General features: G+C 43.3%; 1 protein-coding gene across 1 annotated transcript in view; it reads right to left on the reverse strand.

Annotated features, from left to right (window-relative positions):
* Positions 1-20836, reverse strand: part of LOC126184475 (uncharacterized) — a 292867-nt gene that overhangs the window by 150901 nt on the left and 121130 nt on the right. Inside the window, exon 2 of the mRNA XM_049926867.1 lies at positions 15986-16077. The gene's annotated coding sequence lies outside the window, so the exon portion shown is untranslated. The remainder of the gene's footprint in view (positions 1-15985; positions 16078-20836) is intronic.

The following is a 20836-nucleotide window of genomic DNA, read 5'->3' on the forward strand; positions in this document are numbered from 1 at the left end:
TAAACCGTGAGATTGCACAAAACACGTTAACTTCTGGTTAATTGCGAATTTACTGCACAAATGCGTGAGGATTCTCTACCGCCCAGATTCGCACATTGTGTCTGTTCACTTCACCATTAAGAAAAAAACGTTGCTTCATCACTGAAAACAAGTTTCACACTGAACGCATCCTCTTCCATGAGCTGTTGCAACCGCTCCGAAAATTCAAAGCGTTTAATTTTGTCATCGGGTGTCAGGGCTTGTAGAAATTGTAAACGGTAAGGCTTCTGCTTTAGCCTTTTCCGTAAGATTTTCCAAACCGTCGGCTGTGGTACGTTTAGCTCCCTGCTTGCTTTATTCGTCGACTTCCGCGGGCAATGCGTGAAACTTGCCCGCACGCGTTCAACCGTTTCTTCGCTCACTGCAGGCCGACCCGTTGATTTCCCCTTACAGAGGCATCCAGAAGCTTTAAACTGCGCATACCATCGCCGAATGGAGTTAGCAGTTGGTGGATCTTTGTTGAACTTCGTCTTGAAGTGTCGTTGCACTGTTATGACTGACTGATGTGAGTGCATTTCAAGCACGACATACGCTTTCTCGGCTCCTGTCGCCATTTTGTCTCACTGCGCTCTCGAGCGCTCTGGCGGCAGAAACCTGAAGTGCGGCTTCAGCCGAACAAAACTTTATGAGTTTTTCTACGTATCTGTAGTGTGTCGTGACCATATGTCAATGAATGGAGCTACAGTGAATTTATGAAATCGCTTCAATCATTTGTAATAACCCTGTATATATATATATATATATTAGTGTGTGGGTGTGTGGAACGCTGTTAGCAAACAGAAAAGTTGTATTTATGGGTTATTCTCTTATGATTAGAATACTACTACAGAAAACTGAATACATAATACCAGTAAACACGCCTCAGGATCACGGAGAGGGGAAAGAGGAGATGGAGAGAGGAGTGGAAGGAAATGAATGTAGAAAGCGGAAAGGAAGAGGGGGACAGAGGGAGGGGGCAGGAGAAGATGGAGCGAGAGGGGGAGAGAAGTTGCACATAGAACGGGGGAGGAGGTGATGGAGAGAGAGAGAGGGAGAGAGAGAGGGGGCCAGAGGAAATTGAGAGAGAGGATGGACAGAGAAAGGAGGAGAGAGACGAAGAGAGGGGTGAAGGACGTGGACAGACACAGGGAGAGAAGGTGATTGGGGCGTATATCCAGTTCCCATAGATATTAGAAACGTGTGCTTTCTCTTTTGTTTCTTTTCCATTTAACCAAACTGAGCCACAGCACCAAGTGGCCGGTAAGAGCTAGAAACAAAATAAAAAAACATGGTGTTGGAACTACTTTGTGTACAAATCAGCCTGGACGGCCCTGCGATTGAAGAATGTTAATTAACGCCATTTAATACCTTTCACGCAAATAACTTCAGAGTAGCGTAGCGAATCGTCATTTATTTTTCTAATAATCCTATGCAAACGACAATGGCTCGCCGTCTAAGAAAGACGTTAAGAGTGTTCTGTTCCACGTACACTTTCATCAAACCCATAAGGGGCATTTGCAGCTATAAGATTTAGCATATTACCTTCATCATCACGGAAGATGCTATCCGTACCACTGAACTTTCTACTTTTCATTCGATCGATTTAAAGAAGTTGCGCCACACGACTCTGAAGTGATTGTTTTCTCTATAACATTTTCCGTTGAAACTGTTTTCTCGAGGAGCATGCTGAGCTCAGCAGTCACTTCGTATCAGCGGCCTTCTTATTACAGGCACCATTCCACTCCAGTGCGCTCCTGTTTCGATCATGGAGTTGATTGTTTGTTCTATTTTAGGGTTTAGCAGACATACTTTAATTAATACCATCGTGCTGCGGCAGCAGTATATCACTTGGGGCCGGCCGGTGTGGCCGTGCGGTTCTAGGCGTTTCAGTCTGGAACCGCGTGACCGCTACGGTCGCAGTTTCGAATCCTGCCTCTGGCATGGATGTGTGTGATGTCCTTAGGTTAGTTAGGTTTAATTAGTTCTAAGTTCTAGAGGACTAATGACCACAGAAGTTAAGTCCCATAGTGCTCAGAGCCATTTGAACAATTTTCTTTATCACTTGGGATATACAGTGAGATGTCGCGACTGAAATGTTTTCATCAATGCAACCGGTTTCGAATTGCGTTATTCCTCAAGCGAACACGCTTTATTGCAAAGTCCTCTGCACGAAGCTGTATACACGCATGTGGGCTTTCGTTGTACATGCACACTATTAAAAAAAATGCACCACGAAGGAATTAAACGAAACGAACGGAAATCGGTAGATGTAATGCACATGCACAGACAAAAAAATGATTACAATTTCAGAAAAACCCGATGATATATTCAAGAGAAGGAACTTCACAAACTGAGTAAGTCAAAAACGCGTTGGTCCAAAGCAGCGATTCGGGTGTCGTATCAAATTCTGTCCAACTGGCGCATTAGATCGTCAAATTCCCGACCTGGTTGGAGGGACTTGCCCATTATGCTCCAAACGTTCTCAACTGGGAAGAGATCCGACAACCCTGTTGGTCAAGGTAGGGTTCAGCAAACACGAAAACAAGCAGTAGAAACTCTCGCCGTGTGCGGGCGGGCATTATCTTGCTGAAATGTAAGCCCAGGCAAGTTTGCCAGGAAGGGCAACAAAACAGGGCGTCGAGTGTCGTCGACATACTACTGTGTTGTAAGGGTGCCGCGGATTACAACCAAAGAGGTGTTGCTATGAAAAGAAATGGCACCCAACACATTCACTCCTAGTTGTCAGGCGGTATTGGCGGGCGACAGTCAGGTCCGTATCCTACCACTGTCCAGGGAGTCTCCAGACACCGGTCATCGGGCCTCAATTCGAAGCAGTGTTCATCATTGGAGACAGTTCTACTCCGGTCAATGAATTCCAGACCGAAGACGTGTCCGGACACGCCCCATCAGTGGTGGGATACCAACCTGTGTGTCACCCACCATGCGGCCAGACAACCAAGGGAGATGGTCTGGGGTGCCAATTCATTTCATAGCAGGACCCCTTTGGCTGTCATTCGAGGCACCCTTACAGCACACTGGTACACCGATTACATTCAAGGCCCCGTTTTGTTGCCATTCATGGTAAGCTATCACAGGCTTACATTTCAGCAAGATAATGCAAGTCCACTCACGGCGAGAGTTTTTACTGTTTGTCTTCGTGCTTCACAAACCCTACCTTGGCCAGCAAGGTCGCTGGGTCTCTTCATAAATGAGAACGTTTGGAGCATCATGGTTGGGGCCCCCAACCAGCTCGTGGTTCTGACGATCTAACGGTCCAGTTGGACAGAATTGGGCACGATATCCCTCAGAAGGCCATCCGACATCTCTGTCAATCAATGCCAATTCGGATATTGCTTGCATGAGGTCCAGAGGCGGTCCAACGCGTTACTGACTCTCTCAAATTGAGAAGCTCATTCTCTGGAATAAATCATCCAATTTCTCTGAAATTGCGATAATTTGTTTTGCGTAGATGTTCATCACGTCTACCGGTTTCCGTCTCATTCGGATAATAGCTTCATGTTGCATCGTTTTTTCTTAATCCTTTTAGAGAGTATTATGACTGATTTGCGATTTGACAGTCTGTGTTGCTACTCATGGAACAGACACTGACGGAAAAAAAAATCGGAACACCAAGAATGAGTTGTGATGTACTGTGTATTTACATCTGAAACATGACGTCTATTCAGATTTGATGATGAAAATCAGGTTTACTTTAAATACACGTTGTGGAGCGTTAGTTACTTTTTAGATTGGACCTGGTGAACTGGTGTTAGTCAAGAATGCCTTCAAGGCAACAAAGACGACATTAATAACACTTCACTGAGATTGAACGAGGTCACGTAATAGGGCTACGAGGTGCTGTATGTTTCGTCTGTGATACTGCAGAGAAACGTGGCAGAAGTGTAGCTACTGTACATGACAGCTGGCAGCGGTGGTAGCGAGAATGTTCGGTCGCAAGAAGATCGGGCTCCGGACAGCCATGTGGCACTACCGAGAAGGAAGACCATCTTGTTTAGCGTATGGCTCTGGCCCATCGTAGTGCATATGCAGCACCAATCTGAGCAGCGGTTGACACCACAGTGACACAACAAACGGTTACAAACCGGTTTTGTCACAGACAGTTCCGAGCCAGACGCCCTGTTGCGTGCGTTCCACTGACCCCAAACTACCGTCATTTGCAAATTCAGTGGTGTCAAGCGAGTGCTGACTGGAGGACAGGGTGCAAATCTAGTTGGAAAAAGTAAACTTTCACGGCCGTAAATATCACATTTAGTAAAATGTTCCGGGCTATTATGCTGTGGTCGAATGATTTTCACCTCAAAACCCAACGTTTCGCCCCCATCAGCAGAGGATATTTTCAAGGGGCCTCGCAGCTTCTCTGAATGTCCGATTCACACGCTGGCTCTTTGCTAACTACAGCAAAATACCGCTTCCGCGCAGTACCGTGGCGTCACATTTTTTGAATACGCGAGCGCAATTGGCCGTTGTCGACTGCCGTCGTCCGCTGTTACTATCACCCCATTGCGGAAGGCTGGTACACATCTTCTTCAGCACTGGAAACCAGTTGTCATTCATTTTAACTCACTCCTCCTTCCTACTGAAATTCCTGGGGAGTTTTGTAATCTACACTCCTGGAAATGGAAAAAAGAACACATTGACACCGGTGTGTCAGACCCACCATACTTGCTCCGGACACTGCGAGAGGGCTGTACAAGCAATGATCACACGCACGGCACAGCGGACACACCAGGAACTGCGGTGTTGGCCGTCGAATGGCGCTAGCTGCGCAGCATTTGTGCACCGCCGCCGTCAGTGTCAGCCAGTTTGCCGTGGCATACGGAGCTCCATCGCAGTCTTTAACACTGGTAGCATGCCGCGACAGCGTGGACATGAACCATATGTGCAGTTGACGGACTTTGAGCGAGGGCGTATAGTGGGCATGCGGGAGGCCGGGTGGACGTACCGCCGAATTGCTCAACACGTGGGTCGTGAGGTCTCCACAGTACATCGATGTTGTCGCCAGTGGTCGGCGGAAGGTGCACGTGCCCGTCGACCTGGGACCGGACCGCAGCGACGCACGGATGCACGCCAACACCGTAGGATCCTACGCAGTGCTGTAGGGGACCGCACCGCCACTTCCCAGCAAATTAGGGACACTGTTGCTCCTGGGGTATCGGCGAGGACCATTCGCAACCGTCTCCATGAAGCTGGGCTACGGTCCCGCACACCGTTAGGCCGTCTTCCGCTCACGCCCCAACATCGTGCAGCCCGCCTCCAGTGGTGTCGCGACAGGCGTGAATGGAGGGACGAATGGAGACGTGTCGTCTTCAGCGATGAGAGTCGCTTCTGCCTTGGTGCCAATGATGGTCGTATGCGTGTTTGGCGCCGTGCAGGTGAGCGCCACAATCAGGACTGCATACGACCGAGGCACACAGGGCCAACACCCGGCATCATGGTGTGGGGAGCGATCTCCTACACTGGCCGTACACCACTGGTGATCGTCGAGGGGACACTGAATAGTGCACGGTACATCCAAACCGTCATCGAACCCATCGTTCTACCATTCCTAGACCGGCAAGGGAACTTGCTGTTCCAACAGGACAATGCACGTCCGCATGTATCCCATGCCACCCAACGTGCTCTAGAAGGTGTAAGTCAACTACCCTGGCCAGCAAGATCTCCGGATCTGTCCCCCATTGAGCATGTTTGGGACTGGATGAAGCGTCGTCTCACGCGGTCTGCACGTCCAGCACGAACGCTGGTCCAACTGAGGCGCCAGGTGGAAATGGCATGGCAAGCCGTTCCACAGGACTACATCCTGCATCTCTACGATCGTCTCCATGGGAGAATAGCTGCCTGCATTGCTGCGAAAGGTGGATATACACTGTACTAGTGCCGACATTGTGCATGCTCTGTTGCCTGTGTCTATGTGCCTGTGGTTCTGTCAGTGTGATCATGTGATGTATCTGACCCCAGGAATGTGTCAATAAAGTTTCCCCTTCCTGGGACAATGAATTCACGGTGTTCTTATTTCAATTTCCAGTAGTGTATATGGTCTCTCTGAATAGCATTTCATGGTCGCTTGTTGCTGCCAGTACTTGAATCCTATCAAAATGAATGTGGTGGTTTCCTGGCTGCAAAGCATGTTCCGCAACAGCTGATCTGCCAGTTCTGCAATTTCCCTTGCGTTCTTCTAGTCGGTTTTTAACCGCTCTTTTCTCTAGTACCCACGTAATCTCCCCACAACTACACGAAATCATATAAATTCCTCCTTTTTCAAGCGGTTGGCGATCATCCATGGCCGATTTTAAACGATCTGTATCTTCCTTGTGGGTTTGTAGACTACCGCGATGTTCCGCTTTTCAAGATTTTTCTTATTCGGTCAGTAACGTTCTTAATGAAAGGCAGAAAAACTTTCGATTCCACCGGCGCTTGATCATCGCTGTGATTTCTCCGCGTTGGTCTTAACGCTCTTTTCACCTCAGAGAACGAATAACCGTTCTTAAGCAACGCATTGCTGAGATTTTTTAATTCTGTGTCAAGCAGCTGTCATGCGCATATTTTCCTTGCTCTACCCGACAACGTTTTTGTGAGGCCTCGCTTTTGTTGAGGGTGGTGGTTCGAATCCCGGTATAGGTAACAGTCTGTGTGCATGGTTTCTCGGTAAGGCGTGTGGCCCAAGTTACCGTCTCCTTTCTTGAAAACTAGCACACCAGTAAAATGTAATATTCCGCTTGCCTCCTCCTCCATTGTGAACTGAATCTTCTGATTGAACCCAATGAGCTGTTTGTGAATAGACGCAGTTCCTCCTCCCACGCCGCCACAAAACGAATGTATCATCCACGTACCGGAATCAAATATTCGATTTCTTATTCTTTATTTCCAGTGCCTGCCCCTCGAATTTTTCCGTAATGTAGCTCGCTATAACTGAGCTTATGGGCTTCCCGGAGCGATACCTCCCGTCTGTTTACAGAACTCATCGTTGCATTTGAAATACGTGGTTGTGAGGCGATATTTAAACGTTTCTACAACGTCGGGAAGAAAAACCCAATTCAGCTGTTGCAACACTTCATTGAGCGGAACCATAGTAATAGCAATACCACATCAAAACTAACTGATACGTATTCCGGGCCGGCCGCGGTGGCCGTGCGGTTCTGGCGCTGCAGTCCGGAACCGCGGGACTGCTACGATCGCAGGTTCGAATCCTGCTTCGGGCATGGGTGTGTGTGATGTCCTTAGGTTAGTTAGGTTTAAGTAGTTCTAAGTTCTAGGGGACTTATGACCTAAGATGTTGATTCCCATAGTGCTCAGAGCCATTTGAACCGTATTCCGGCTGCACCACGTTGCCGTTTAATTTAATGATTAAATTTTTTTAGGTTTACTTTACCGGTATCAGTATATTAATCTCTCTTTTTCAGAAGTTTGACATAAGTTCAAATCACGAATGAGCTGATGTCAAACCAGGATCAGACTATAGTGTCCTTTGTTAAAGAATAAATACATACAACAAAAAAGTTTTGCATCACCTCGATTCCGAGAGTTCCGGAACCTGTACAGAAAATTGGAATAGAGATCAACATAAACATCGTTTCCGCCCTTTTTATTGCTCATGAAAACCATACAAGATAGATACGAAGCCCACGCCTACCACAGTAGTACAAGTTTATGTCAACTAGCTCCGCAGATGACGAAGAGATTGATGAAATGTATGATGAGATAAAGGAAATTATTCAGATGGTGAAGGGAGACGAAAATTTAATAGTCATGGGTGACTGGAATTCGACAGTAGGAAAAGGAAGAGATGGAAACGTAGTAGGTGAATGTGGATTGGGGCTAAGACATGAAAGAGGAAGCCGCCTGGTAGAATTTTGCACAGAGCATCACTTAATCATAGCTAACACTTGGTTTAAGAATCATGAAAGAAGGTTATATACGTGGAAGAGGCCTGGAGACACTGGAAGGTTTAAGATAGATTACATAATGGTAATTCAGAGATTTAGAAACAAGGTTTTAAATTGTAAGACATTTCCAGGAGCAGATGTGCACTCTGTCCACAATCTGTTGGTTATGAGCTGTAGATTAAAACTGAAGAAACTGCAAAATGGTGGAAAGTTAAGGAGATGGGACCTGGATAAACTGAAAGAACCAGAGGTTGTACAGAGTTTCAGGTAGAGCATAAGGGAACAATTGACAGGAACGGGGAAAAGAAATACAGTAGAAGAAGAATGGGTAGCTTTGAGGGATGAAGTAGTGAAGGCAGCAGAGGGTCAATTAGGTAAAAAGACGAGGGCTAGTAGAAATCTTTGGGTAACAGAGAAATATTGAATTTAATTGATGAAAGGAGAAAATACAAAAATGCTGAAAATGAAGCAAGCAAAAAGGAATACAAACGTTTCAAAAATGAGATCGACAGTAAGTGTAAAATGGCTAAGCAGGGATGGCTAGCGAACAAATGTAAGGATGTAGAGGCTTCTCTCACTAGGGGTAAGATAGATACGGTCTACAGGAAAATTAAAGAGACCTTTGGAGAAAAGAGAACCACTTGCATGAATATCAAGAGCTCAGATGGAAACCCAGTTCTAAGCAAAGAAGGGAAAGCAGAAAGGTGGAAGGAATATATAGAGGGTCTATACAAAGGCGATGTACTTGAGGACAATATTATGGAAATGTAAGAGGATGTAGATGAAGATGAAATGGGAGATATGATACTGCGTGAAGAGTTTGACAGAGCACTGAAAGACCTGAGTCGAAACAAGGCCCCGGGAGTAGACAACATTCCATTAGAACTACTGACAGCCTTGGGAGAGCCAGACCTGACAAAACTCTACCATCCGGTGAACAAGATGTATGAGATAGGTGAAATACCCTCAGACTTCAAGAAGAATATAATAATTCCAACTCCAAAGAAAGCAGGTGACAAACCAGTCTCTGGACTGAAGACCACAACAACAACAACAATTTAATAATCCACGGCTGCAAAATACGAACGCGAATTCTTTACAGACGAATGGAAAAACTGGTAGAAACTGACCTCGGGGAAGATCAGTTTGGATTCCGCAGAAACATTGGAACACGTGAGGCAATACTGACATAACGACTTACCTTAGAAAATAGATTAAGGAAAGGCAAACCGACGTTTCTAGCATTTGTAGACTTAGAGAAGCTTTTGGCAATGTTGACTGGAATACTCTCTTTCAAATTCTGAAGGTGGCAGGGGTAAAATACAGGGACCGAAAGGCTATTTACAATTTGTACAGAAACCAGATGGCAGTTATAAGAGTCGAGGGGCATGAAAGGGAAGCAGTGGTTGGGAAGGGAGTGAGGCAGGGTTGTAGCCTATCCTCGATGTTATTCAATCTGTATATTTAGCAAGCAGTAAAGGAAACAGAAGAAAAATTCGGAGTAGGTATTAAAATCCATGGAGAAGAAATAAAAACTTAGAGGTTCGCCGATGCCATTGTTATTCTGTCAGAGACAGCAAAGGACTTCGAAGAGCAGCTGAACGGAATGGACAGTGTCTTAAAAGGAGGATATAAGACGAACATCAACAAAAGCAAAACGAGGATAATGGAATGTAGTCGAATTATTTTGGGTGATGCTGAGGGGATTAGATTAGGAAATGAGACACTTAAAGTAGTAAAGGAGTTTTGCTGTTTGGGGAGCAAAATAACTGATTATGGTCGAAGTAGAGAGGATATAAAATGTAGACTGGCAATGGCAAGGAAAGCGTTTCTGAAGAAGAGAAATTTGTTAACATCGAGTATAGGTTTAAGTGTCAGGAAGTCGTTTCTGATAGTATTTGTATGGAGTGTAGCGAGGTATGGAAGTGAAACATGGACGATAAATAGTCTGGACAAGAAGAGAATAGAAGCTTTCGAAATGTGGTGCTACAGAAGAATGCTGAAGATTAGATGGGCAGATCACATAACTAATGAGGAGGTATTGAATAGAACTGGGGAGGAGTTTGTGGTACAACTTGACTAGAAGAAGAGGTCGGTTGGTAGGAAATGTTCTGAGGCATCAAGGGTTCACGAATTTACTATTGGAGGGCAGCGTGGAGAGTAAAAATCGTAGAGGGAGGCCAAGAGATGAATACACTAAGCAGATTCAGAAGAATGTAGGTTGCAGTAGGTACTGGGAGATGAAGAAGCTTGCACTGTGTAGAGTAGCATGGAGAGCTGCATCAAACCAGTCTAAGGACTGAAGACCACAACAACAACACTGATCAGATTGCTTCGAAATAACTTTTGAAAGAACGACATGTGCCGCGCAGGATTAGCCGAGCGGTCTGAGGCGCTGCAGTCATGGACTGTGAGGCTGGTCCCGGCGGAGGTTCGAGTCCTCCCTCGGGCATGGGTGTGCGTGTTTGTCCTTAGGATAATTTAGGTCAAGTAGTGTGTAAGCTTAGGGACTGATGACCATAGCAGTTAAGTCCCATAAGATTTCACACACATTTGAACATTTTTTTGTACACCACGTAGAACGCTAAAACCAGTCGTAAACTCACTCCGCACTGTATGAAATGAATTCGAGCAGACGGATTGCTATTGGTTAGCACGTCACGAGCCGTATCCGTGCTTCTGCGCATCCAGACCCCCACCCCAAGTTACGTGGCGTGCACTCTAGTACCCTACTAACTGCGCCACACAAATCACACGTCTTTATGGACTATTACGGTGCCTTTTACCACATAATCACCCTTATAATTGGCTGTGGAATTAGGTTCAAACCCTGCAACATTGGTTTGAGGAGCACTCACTTTGATGTCTTAGAGATCAGATTCGTTTGATCTGAGTGCACTTGAGATGCTATTGTATGAAATGTGTGAGCATGTAATGTCAGAGACCTCTGGAAATCTGGAAGAACGCATTGTAACATGTTCAGTCCGTTGAAAATTCTATACAGCAGTAAGTCAAGACAATGAGTTGGATTTTTACATACAAATGGAAGTATTTTCATTGACTTTGAATGTAATTCTTACTGGTAATCATTCTTATGATGACAGCTCACAATGGTATCTAGAAATAACTGTGCATTTTCTAACATGAAACAAACTTGGCATAGGTGATAAATTATTGTAGTCATAACATCCAGAACCTTTATACCGTTGAATGCAAACATTCTTATACAGAGTTGCATTGTGTGTTGCCTGTCACATAGCTCTATATATGTTGTGAGCAACACATCAAATGGCTATACAGCACTTAAAGGTGTGTGTTGCAGACGAATGTACTGTTCGGATGATTTACTTTACAATAAGGACTTGGGACTGTAGGATGGTGTTAAGTCATTGTTAAGTTAAGGTTGTGAACTTTGTGTTCTGTGCGGTTACCAAAAGCATGTAACACATTTCATTGACAACACATTCCAAAATTTTAGTGGTTGCTATGCATTCTATAAGAATGACTGAAAAAAATCATTGCTGAACCGGAATAGGACGAGAATTTCGTAAACGTTTGACACCGTATCATTTGTTGAATTTAAAACTTAATGAATAACTATATTTGGTTTTTCGGTATATAGGTTCTACAGGTTTTAATACCTAAATGGGATTATCACATAAAGCAGTACTAGGATAAGTAAATGGAAGTCTTAGATACACTGTAAGGGTTCTCGGAATGCCAAGTACTGTAAAGCAAATAACGTAGAAGACGCTAGTACGATCAGTTCTAGAGGTTTATTTAGAGCGCGTGTGAAGTTAAGTGTGACAACAGGACAGGTACCGAACGAAATCAGAGACGCTCTGTTGGAATCATAACAGGTACTTATAGCTCAGACGAAATTGTAACGGTAGGGATCAGGTTTGATACAAGATTCACTTATTTTATGGAAGCGATTTATAGTAAATATTTCGCTAAAAGGTGCAAAAACTATGCTACATTTGGTGGCTAAGTCTACCGAGGCAATGAAGTTCCCACCACCTTATGTTTACAAGGTAGTAGGAGTAGAAAACTACACTCAGGACCGTCGAATTTAGTCATTTCCCATTTTTCTCCTTCCGTTTTTTTTAATTTAAGAAACATTAACAAACCATTACATTACTGCGAGTAATTGCCTACATGTTTTGTAGTACCTATATATGAGATTTTTCAGCTTATGTAAGGTTTAACCACTCAATATTCCGGGCTGTTGAGGTATCGCTGCTCTGCCATCTAGTTTGGCAGCCACAGAGCCACATGAGACATGCTGTCACAGGGGAATACCTGAAGCCGACGCGACGGCTGACGGAGGAATCTGTTTATGGACAGACGCACGCTGTTGTAGTGCTCCGCGTCGCTGGACTGCTTCCAACTAATACATAGTTATGTTTATGCCCGAATTTTTATTTCCCTGCAGAATTGTGCTGGCTATTGTTTATGTAGAATTACTGCCATTACTCGTTTCTGAGGAAGAGAAATTTGTTAACACCGAGTATAGATTTAAGTGTCAAGAAGTATTTTCTGAAAGTATTTGTATGGAGTGTAGCCATGTATGGAAGTGAAACGTGGACGATAAATAGTTTAGACAAGAAGAGAATAGTAGTTTTCGAAATGTGGTGCTACAGAAGAATGCTGAAGATAAAATGGGTAGATCACATAACTAATGAGGAGGTATTGAATAGAATTGGAGAGAAGATAAATTTGTGGCGCAACTTGACTAGAAGAAGGGATCGGTTGGTAGGGCATAGTCTGAGGCATCAAGGGATCATCATTCTAGTATTGGAGGGCAGCGTGGAGGGTAAAAATCGTAGAGGGAGACCAAGAGATGAATACACTAAACAGATTCAGAAGGATGTAGGTTGCAGTAAGTACTGGGTGATGAAGAAGCTTGCACAGGATAGAGTAGCATGGAGAGCTGCATCAAACCAGTCTCAGGACTGAAGACCACAACAACAACTCAGTAAAGGTTAAAGTATATGTGTACTTCTTGCATTTCAAAATTTCCCCATCAATAGTTTTGATTGTAGCTCCATCACAAATAACATACTAGCGGTGGGAACTACAATCCTGCACTTCATGTTTGCAGCCGAAACAGCAGTATGTTAAAATGTGTATGAAATCTTATGGGACTTAACTGCTAAGGTCATCAGTCCCTAAGCTTACACACTACTTAACCTAAATTATCCTAAGGACAAACACACACACCCATGCCCGAGGTAGGACTCGGACCTCCGCCGGGACCAGCCGCACAGCAGCAGTATGCGTGCGACGTTCCTGTTTGGTTCTCTCCAGCACGACAAGGTGGCTGACCGTTGTGGAGGCCTTAGCGGCCATCGAGTGGTTCCAACACTTAGACTGCGTGAATTCAACGAATGAGACTCGGTGCTTGGTACGTAGCCCTCCACTGGTGGCACTGAAATCGGTGAATCGACTACACTTGGTACGATGAAAGATGTGGGGCTATGACACCGTGGTAATTGTTTAAATAAGGACGCAGTGGTACCTATCCTATTCAAGCAGCGCTGGCACTTGTTTCAAAATAAAAAAATGAACATAGTACGAGCGGACTTAAGCTTGCGGCAAGAAAGCTCTTCGGTTTCTAACTTAGGGTAACAATTGTTTACACTGTGGAATCAGAGAGGTGGGAGAGATTGTTTAAATGTGCTGGCTGCACTGTTTTAAACTGTAGTGCCAAGGAAAAACTGGTGATTTTGTTTTTAATTTCCCGCTAGTTTACACTTAGTATAGGATTCTAAACATACAATATAAGTTATCTGGCAACCATGCAGGCTGCACCAGTGAGCTGAGAAATCTGACAACTGCAAGCTGCACCAGCATTCCAAGGTCAGCCATCTTGGATGATGTTATATGGCTGGGTAAAACTGAGGAAATCTGGCAACGAGTGAGCTGAGAAACCTTGGATTGTGGTATTATAACGATGGGGCAATCTTACAGCCATACAGATACATCGCCATCCCACAGTCCACCACCCTGGATTGAGACATCATAGGGTTGGTTAAAAACCACAAAATTGACAATCATGCGAGCTACAAAAGAATCCTGGTCCATCATCGTAGATTTACAAGCAATAGAACAGTTGCCTATTTCTGAATTTCCCACTGTTTTACTCCTATGATTAGTATCCAACTTCCATAAAAAATGGTTCAAATGGCTCTAAGCACTATGGGACTTAACATCTGAGGTCATCAGTCCCCTAGATTTAGAACTACTTAAACCTAACTAACCTAAGGACATCACACACAACCATGCCCGAGGCAGGACTCGAACCTGCAACCGTAGCAGCAGCGCGGTTCCAGACTGAAGTGCCTAGAACCGCTCGGCCACAGCGGCCGGCCTACTTCTATAATTACATTGGAGGAGTGAGGGGAAAACCCTCTAGCACAACTTGGCTATTTTGGATTTCCTACTAATTTTTAAATTCCCACCATTTTATGCAAAGTGCAATTGGCTTACATTAGAGCGGTAGGAGGAGGGTGAGAGGGAGAAATCTGGCAGTAGTGCATGATGTCATAGAGGGAGAGGAGGGGAAATCTGGCAACAATGAAGACCTGCCCATCCACACTACTCCCCTGTTAGTTCAGCATTATATGAATTCCATAGACATGAGCAGTGTTGGCCATCCAGGGTGATGTGATGTGTCCTGCCTGTCAGCAGACTTTTAATGCAGTTGCAGACCTGGATGTATGTATACGATAGAAATGTATTTTCGTTAGCAAGCATCGATGCCGTATTGAGTCAAACACCTTTCGAACGTCTTGAAACACCGAATCAACCTGGTTTCCTCTAGCCATAGGGCTGATGATATCACATGTAAATGGCAAAAGTTTGATTTTTCATGATCGATGTTTTCGGGACCCATGATGCTTTCCACGGAGAAGCTTATTTTGTTCCAGGTAGTCATAACGTTTTAATTCAGATTACGTTCTAGTATTCTGCTACAAATGGATGTGAGAGACAGTTTTGCGGACCAGTTCTACTTCCTGTTTTGTAGAAGAGTTCGACCTGTGCTCACAGAGGACATATCTTTGCTCAAGGGATATGTCACACATTATCGCCAAGAGAGGAGCTAATTCATCTGCAAATAGCGTTTATAGCTTGACTGGGACACCATCAGACACAGGGGCCTCATGGACGTCAGCACTTAAAACTGTAATTCAGTGCTATTTGTATTGATTACCATTCCACTCATCGTAGCAGACATACAGCTGCTGAACAATGGCATTTTCCACTTCATCTTAGTATATAATGGTTGTCTCCTCGGGTCTTACCTATGGCCGGTGAAAAAACATGCATGACAACATATTGATGCAATCTAATAGCTACTGAGGCAGTATCAGTCATTTCGAAAGCTACATTTCTCGTCTAATTACCTCTGCTACTTAGCAACCGCATTTTCTTACCTGTGGAGGGGTATTTGTGTATAGTGTTTGAAACTGGGTTATAAAAGAATGTTAGACAGGAGCTGCCTGGAAGAGTTGTGTGGGGTTCTCAGATGGTTTTCCACTCCCACAGAGTACTACGGAGATCTCATTGTGTGTTCCTCCCACTAAAGTTTTTTGTGGAAGATATTTCTTTACTTTTGCAATGCGAGACTTTACACAAACTTAGTGATGTATCAGGTGTATATGACGTTCTGTATGATAAGAAAAAAATGTAAGGAATGGAAGCACTGGAGTTTGGCAGCTCGATAAACGTGTAGCAAGAATTTTTTTTTTTCAAGCTAGTAACAGCCTGAGACTGTACAAGTTTTGAGTCAAGAATGTGGAGAAAGCGTGGGGACCACACGCAGTTACATAGTCACTCAGGTACTGCTGTTAAGTGGGTGGTGACTCTTTTCTCTGTTGGTTAGAGGCGCGTCAGCTTTCCCTTAAGAGAGCGTAAAAGTAACTTTACCTTCAGCAGACGCCGACTAATCATAGACATGAGGTGAGTAACGATGGGACAAATGAGTTTGTCTTACCTATGCTATTTTATACCGGTCACCGTTAGTATCACGCGTAATGGTGCAATAATTCATTAATTCTTACCTGAATCCGACAAAGATGTTAGTTTGTTGACAGTGCAGCTACGAGGCGCAGGCGTTGTTAGCGTGCGAGACAGGTATCTGGATTAAATCGACCTGGAAAATTAAAGAAAAACATCGAAACTTGGAGAAAAATACCCACACACTGATATAATAGAAATCTTAATACGGAGACTTTCAAAGAAAATTAAGTGCTACGAAAGGAAAATTATAAATTAAAATTGTTCAGTGTTACTTCGCATATGGAAACCGTCAAGAGTAAGAAAGCGTCTCTCTTGTTCCCACCCAACGTGGTGCAAAAATCAGTGGCGAATACAGAAAAACCTCAAGGAGGGGACGCTAAAGATATCTTGAGCTACCTTTACTTTTACCGTAATAAAAAATAAAGTCACATGCAAAGTTTAAGAAAGTTTTATTTAAACTGATTATACGCATATACAAGACAATGCCATCTTATGATACAAAAAAGTTACAATCATGGTTCCCCTCCTTAAATGATGAATTCTGTGCGCCTATTCTTTCTGTCAAATTGGTTAATTACGTCGTCAATAGGACAATCAATGTCAGGGTGAGTGTTCAACAGAGCTAAGCCATTAAGTCGATATTCCTTCATTATCGACCTCAGCAATGTCTTTGTACGCCGCAATGTTGAAAAACTTCTTTCTACTGTAGCAACAGGTGCCGATAGACAAGCAAATATTTTGTACAGCGTGTGCAAAGTAGGATAGTCAGATCTAGGGCAAACAGACAACGCTTGCGTAACAGAATCACGATTACTAACGGCGTTTATGCTCGTTTGCTTGTATTGAAGAATTTCTCCCATTAGTCTCTTTTTAATCACAAACACTGATCCTTCTTCAAAGAGCGGTAGTTCAGCTAAGCACTGAGTCAATTTATGTGCCAGGTCATTACCATCAATGTTCAGCAGTTGTGAGGGCAAAAGTATGTTGAATTTTAGATGATAAATATTTTCTTCAGCAAAACGTTCTGTCATGTCAGTCGTAACATGGTCCAGTGTTAGAATAAAAACAGTTCTTTTCCAATACGTCATAGCATCATCAATACGATCGCAGTTTTCCCTGTGTCTTTGTCTGCCAGTAAGACGAGGAACACTCATCTCCACGTCTAACTATTCTATAACTGCCTTCGCCTCTTCAACCATACGAGCAAACTGGCTATCAGCATTAGCTCTCATGCCGTCGTACACCTTGAGCTTCGAATCTAATTTTGCTTTTTCCACCGCGACGTCCAAGCTAGGGTCTTGTAAGATTTTGCTGACTGGATATGTTATGCTCATAATGTGACTCAGTGTAAACAGACTGATAATAAACTCGCAATTAGAGAGAGCTCGAAGGAGAATATTGGCTTTAGTAGCCGTTGTTCTATCCCTCCAACACTGTATTTCTTTAAGGACTTTGCAAACTGTTCTGAGATCAGGTGCGAATTGAATAACCGAATCATGTCGCTCAACCCATCTCGTTTGACAATGTGACTGCAGTGAGTGTTTTAGGTGACTCTTCAATGTTGCGAACCGATTGCTAGACGCTGTAAAGAACGATACTACTTCTTCAATAGTACCATGTGAGTTTCTCACACTTGTAACTTTTGCAACTGCGAGATACAGCGACGTTGAACTGATGACTTTGACACGGTGCTACTTGCTTGTTGATAGCTTTCTTTATTAGCTGACCAACCGTCACAGCCTATACCCACACAGTTCTCCAGTGACAGTGAAAGACTTTCCATTCTCCTTAGAATCGTAGTACCTAATACTTCACCAGTAACACTACGCTCTTCATCTTGACTCTCTTGAGGTTCATCGTCAATGTTTCCACTAGAATCATTGTCTTTATCGATGTCAACGAAACCCATAAATCTTTCGTGTTATTTGCCGTCACCATCAACATACCTTGCAGCTAAACTCAGTTGGGCGGTGTGCGCTATGACCGTAGTCTCAGCGAAGATTATGCTGTAATAACGAGAATCTTTGATTTCCTCCAGTATTCTCGATAACATCACTGTTGTACAGCATGAAATAAGTTCGTTACACGTTGTTTTACTTATGTAAGTGGCGTTCGCTTTAGTGGTCTCAAGGTGATGTTTTAGTTGCAAGTCTCCAGCGTCAATTCTAAATCTTAGAAGAGCTCTAAAGTTTCTCTCATGACTCACTATACTTTCACGATCATTTTCATTTTCTAATAGACTCCCATCATCTCTATGTCCCCGCACAGGAATATTTTGCTTTCCATGAAACATGATTGTTTTTATTATAGGTACAAGACGGCCTCTGTTTTCCCTAATGCTTTCCATTCTCTGTCTTGACAATTGATTTATGTCGCCATAAATAATTTTGCATCTGTTGGCGCTTCAACGTGGTACTTAAGCTGAGAGTGAATCTCAAGGTCACCATCTTTACCAGTAAGTTTAGCAAACTTTGTTAGTGGTTCAGTCACAAGTTTCTTTCCTCCAACCATTTTATTATTCACAAAAATTGAACAGTTAATGCAAAGAAGTCCCTTTTTAACTTGTGAGAACACCAGCCATGGATACTGTTCAAAGTGATTATCGTGCACTTGTTTGCGTTCAACCCGTCCCCTCTTGTTGTGCTCGGAAGTAGGAAAGATATGACCTTTTTCAGGTTTCCTAGGAGCTGTGAGAAGCTTGTGTTTTATATCACCACTAATATTCACTGACGCTAATGCATCCAATTAACTGCTAATATCAGTGGGATTAAAGGAATCAGTCGATGAAATTTGTCGTGGAAGTTTCTATGAAGTCCTGGGCTCAGCCTGTACATCTAGTGGTGATTTTGCGGCTGAATGGTGACCGGAATCTTCAGATGATTCTACTTTTCTTTTTCTTATTACATAACGATCCATTTTATTATACAGTTACGACGTAGGTAAATTAGATGCCAATTTTTCTCGAATAAACACTTTATTCGCACTGAAAAATGCATCCCTAGTACACTTGAGCGCTAATACACACACTGTGACACTCCACGTATTTCTAATATCACTAAGCACAACACTGACTGAAGCCCGTGGTAACAGCCAATAATCACCGTTGTTCACTTCTTATTACTTCCAAGTTATCGCGATGATTGTAGTTTTCAAACTGACTACCTGGCAGCGACTCTGCTTCCCTTACATAAGTGGCTCGGTTGTTTCGAGAACACTCGCTGCTAGAATGTTCGCTTCCACACTTTTATGGAGTGTGAACAAATACTTACTGTGAAAGCGACAAGCCAATATGTACCTTACGACGTATAATATAAGGGCAAGTTTCCAATGATGACGTCAACCAGCAATTTATGTGTGTGGAACTTTTATTGTCGATTCCGTTCCTTTCTAACGCATTCGATAGAGGACCTATATAGTAACAATGCGTTTTTAGAAATCTTCTCGGAAGTCATTATTACCGGAGATATACGCATCAATAGTTTACCATACGTAACTCGTATTACGAGTTAGGTATAGGAAACTAGTGTTATTTTATTAGTAAAAATATTGTTACGAGTCTCGTAACAATATTTTTACTGAGAAATTACTATTATTAATACTTCACAATCAACTGATCACTCTCACTCTTGACTAAGCTCCACACTTACACTTGTTACAGTAGGACTTTTTACTTATTCAATCTTCAGTCTTACCATTTCTACTTCTGAATGTAAACTAGCTTCCTATTCGGCGAATAATCCGTATATATGACGCTACGTATCGAAGGTTCTCTGTACAAGAAAACAATAGAATATTCGCGACTTTTCTCGAACAAATGCAGGCAGAATAACGTATCGAGATCACTAGAATGGCCGCGACTTTTCTTGTAGGTATGTGTTAGCTATCTATGTGCCAGACAGAAATATATAAAATACGATGACGCGGACGCGCGTGCTACCACAGTCTAACATAACAGTCGCGACACTTCGCCTGTATTTCGTCGCCTACAGCGCCAGCAACGCCCCAAGCGGCCGGTAGGTTGAACTGTGAGTTCGGCGCGATCGTGGAAGCGAATAGTGATTGTTTATTTTGATTTATACAATGGTTTTTACCATCGGGAGCGTTTGTAGTGCAATAAATTGCAGCAACAATAGGAAGAAGACATCACAGCTGTCTTTTTTTTTTTTAGGTTTCCTTAGCATCCTGGGAGGTATATACCATCATGTTACTAAACTGTATCGTCAGGATTCATTTGCAAACTATATGTGTATAAATGATGAATGTTTCGTTTTAGGAGCAGAAAATGGCTAGTTAATAGCAAACGAGAAGACCTTACGAAGAAAGACCCAGTTTACCTGTATAATAATAGTAGGTTTTGTTCGCTACATTTCGAACAAAACCAGTTCATGAACGCAGACAATAACAAACTCGTTTGGAATGCAGTACCCACACTGTTTGACATTCCAAATAAGCTCCCTCAACTGACGATGAAGAAGAAACTGCCACAAAGATTCGACAGTCAATCTAAACCTGTAAAACAGTCCTATGACACAGAAGCAGCCAGTTCGACTCTCCATGTATCAGTGCCAGATTTGTGTGAATCATGAACACAGATCTGCTTTGACGATGAAGTGGTTAAATTAAGTGTAGCTGTTTGTGTCTTACAAAAGCGTGTGAAGTGTCAGAATGTGCAGAAGCGAAACTATTATGGGACAAGGAAAGTGCCTACAGACAGATTGTTTGAAAATTATTCAAATATTTGGTTTTTCGTGAAATGTAATGTAATCAGCTCATTATAATGTTTTCAGCATATGTCTCCCACTATTTGGCAGTTGCTTGTCCCACTTAGAATAATATAAAGATGAAGGTCGTACTTGTGGCAACAGGCGACAATGGCAAACACAGTAAGCCTA

The sequence above is a fragment of the Schistocerca cancellata genome, chromosome 4 (genome assembly GCF_023864275.1).
Source record: "Schistocerca cancellata isolate TAMUIC-IGC-003103 chromosome 4, iqSchCanc2.1, whole genome shotgun sequence".
NCBI classification, from domain to species: domain Eukaryota; kingdom Metazoa; phylum Arthropoda; class Insecta; order Orthoptera; family Acrididae; genus Schistocerca; species Schistocerca cancellata.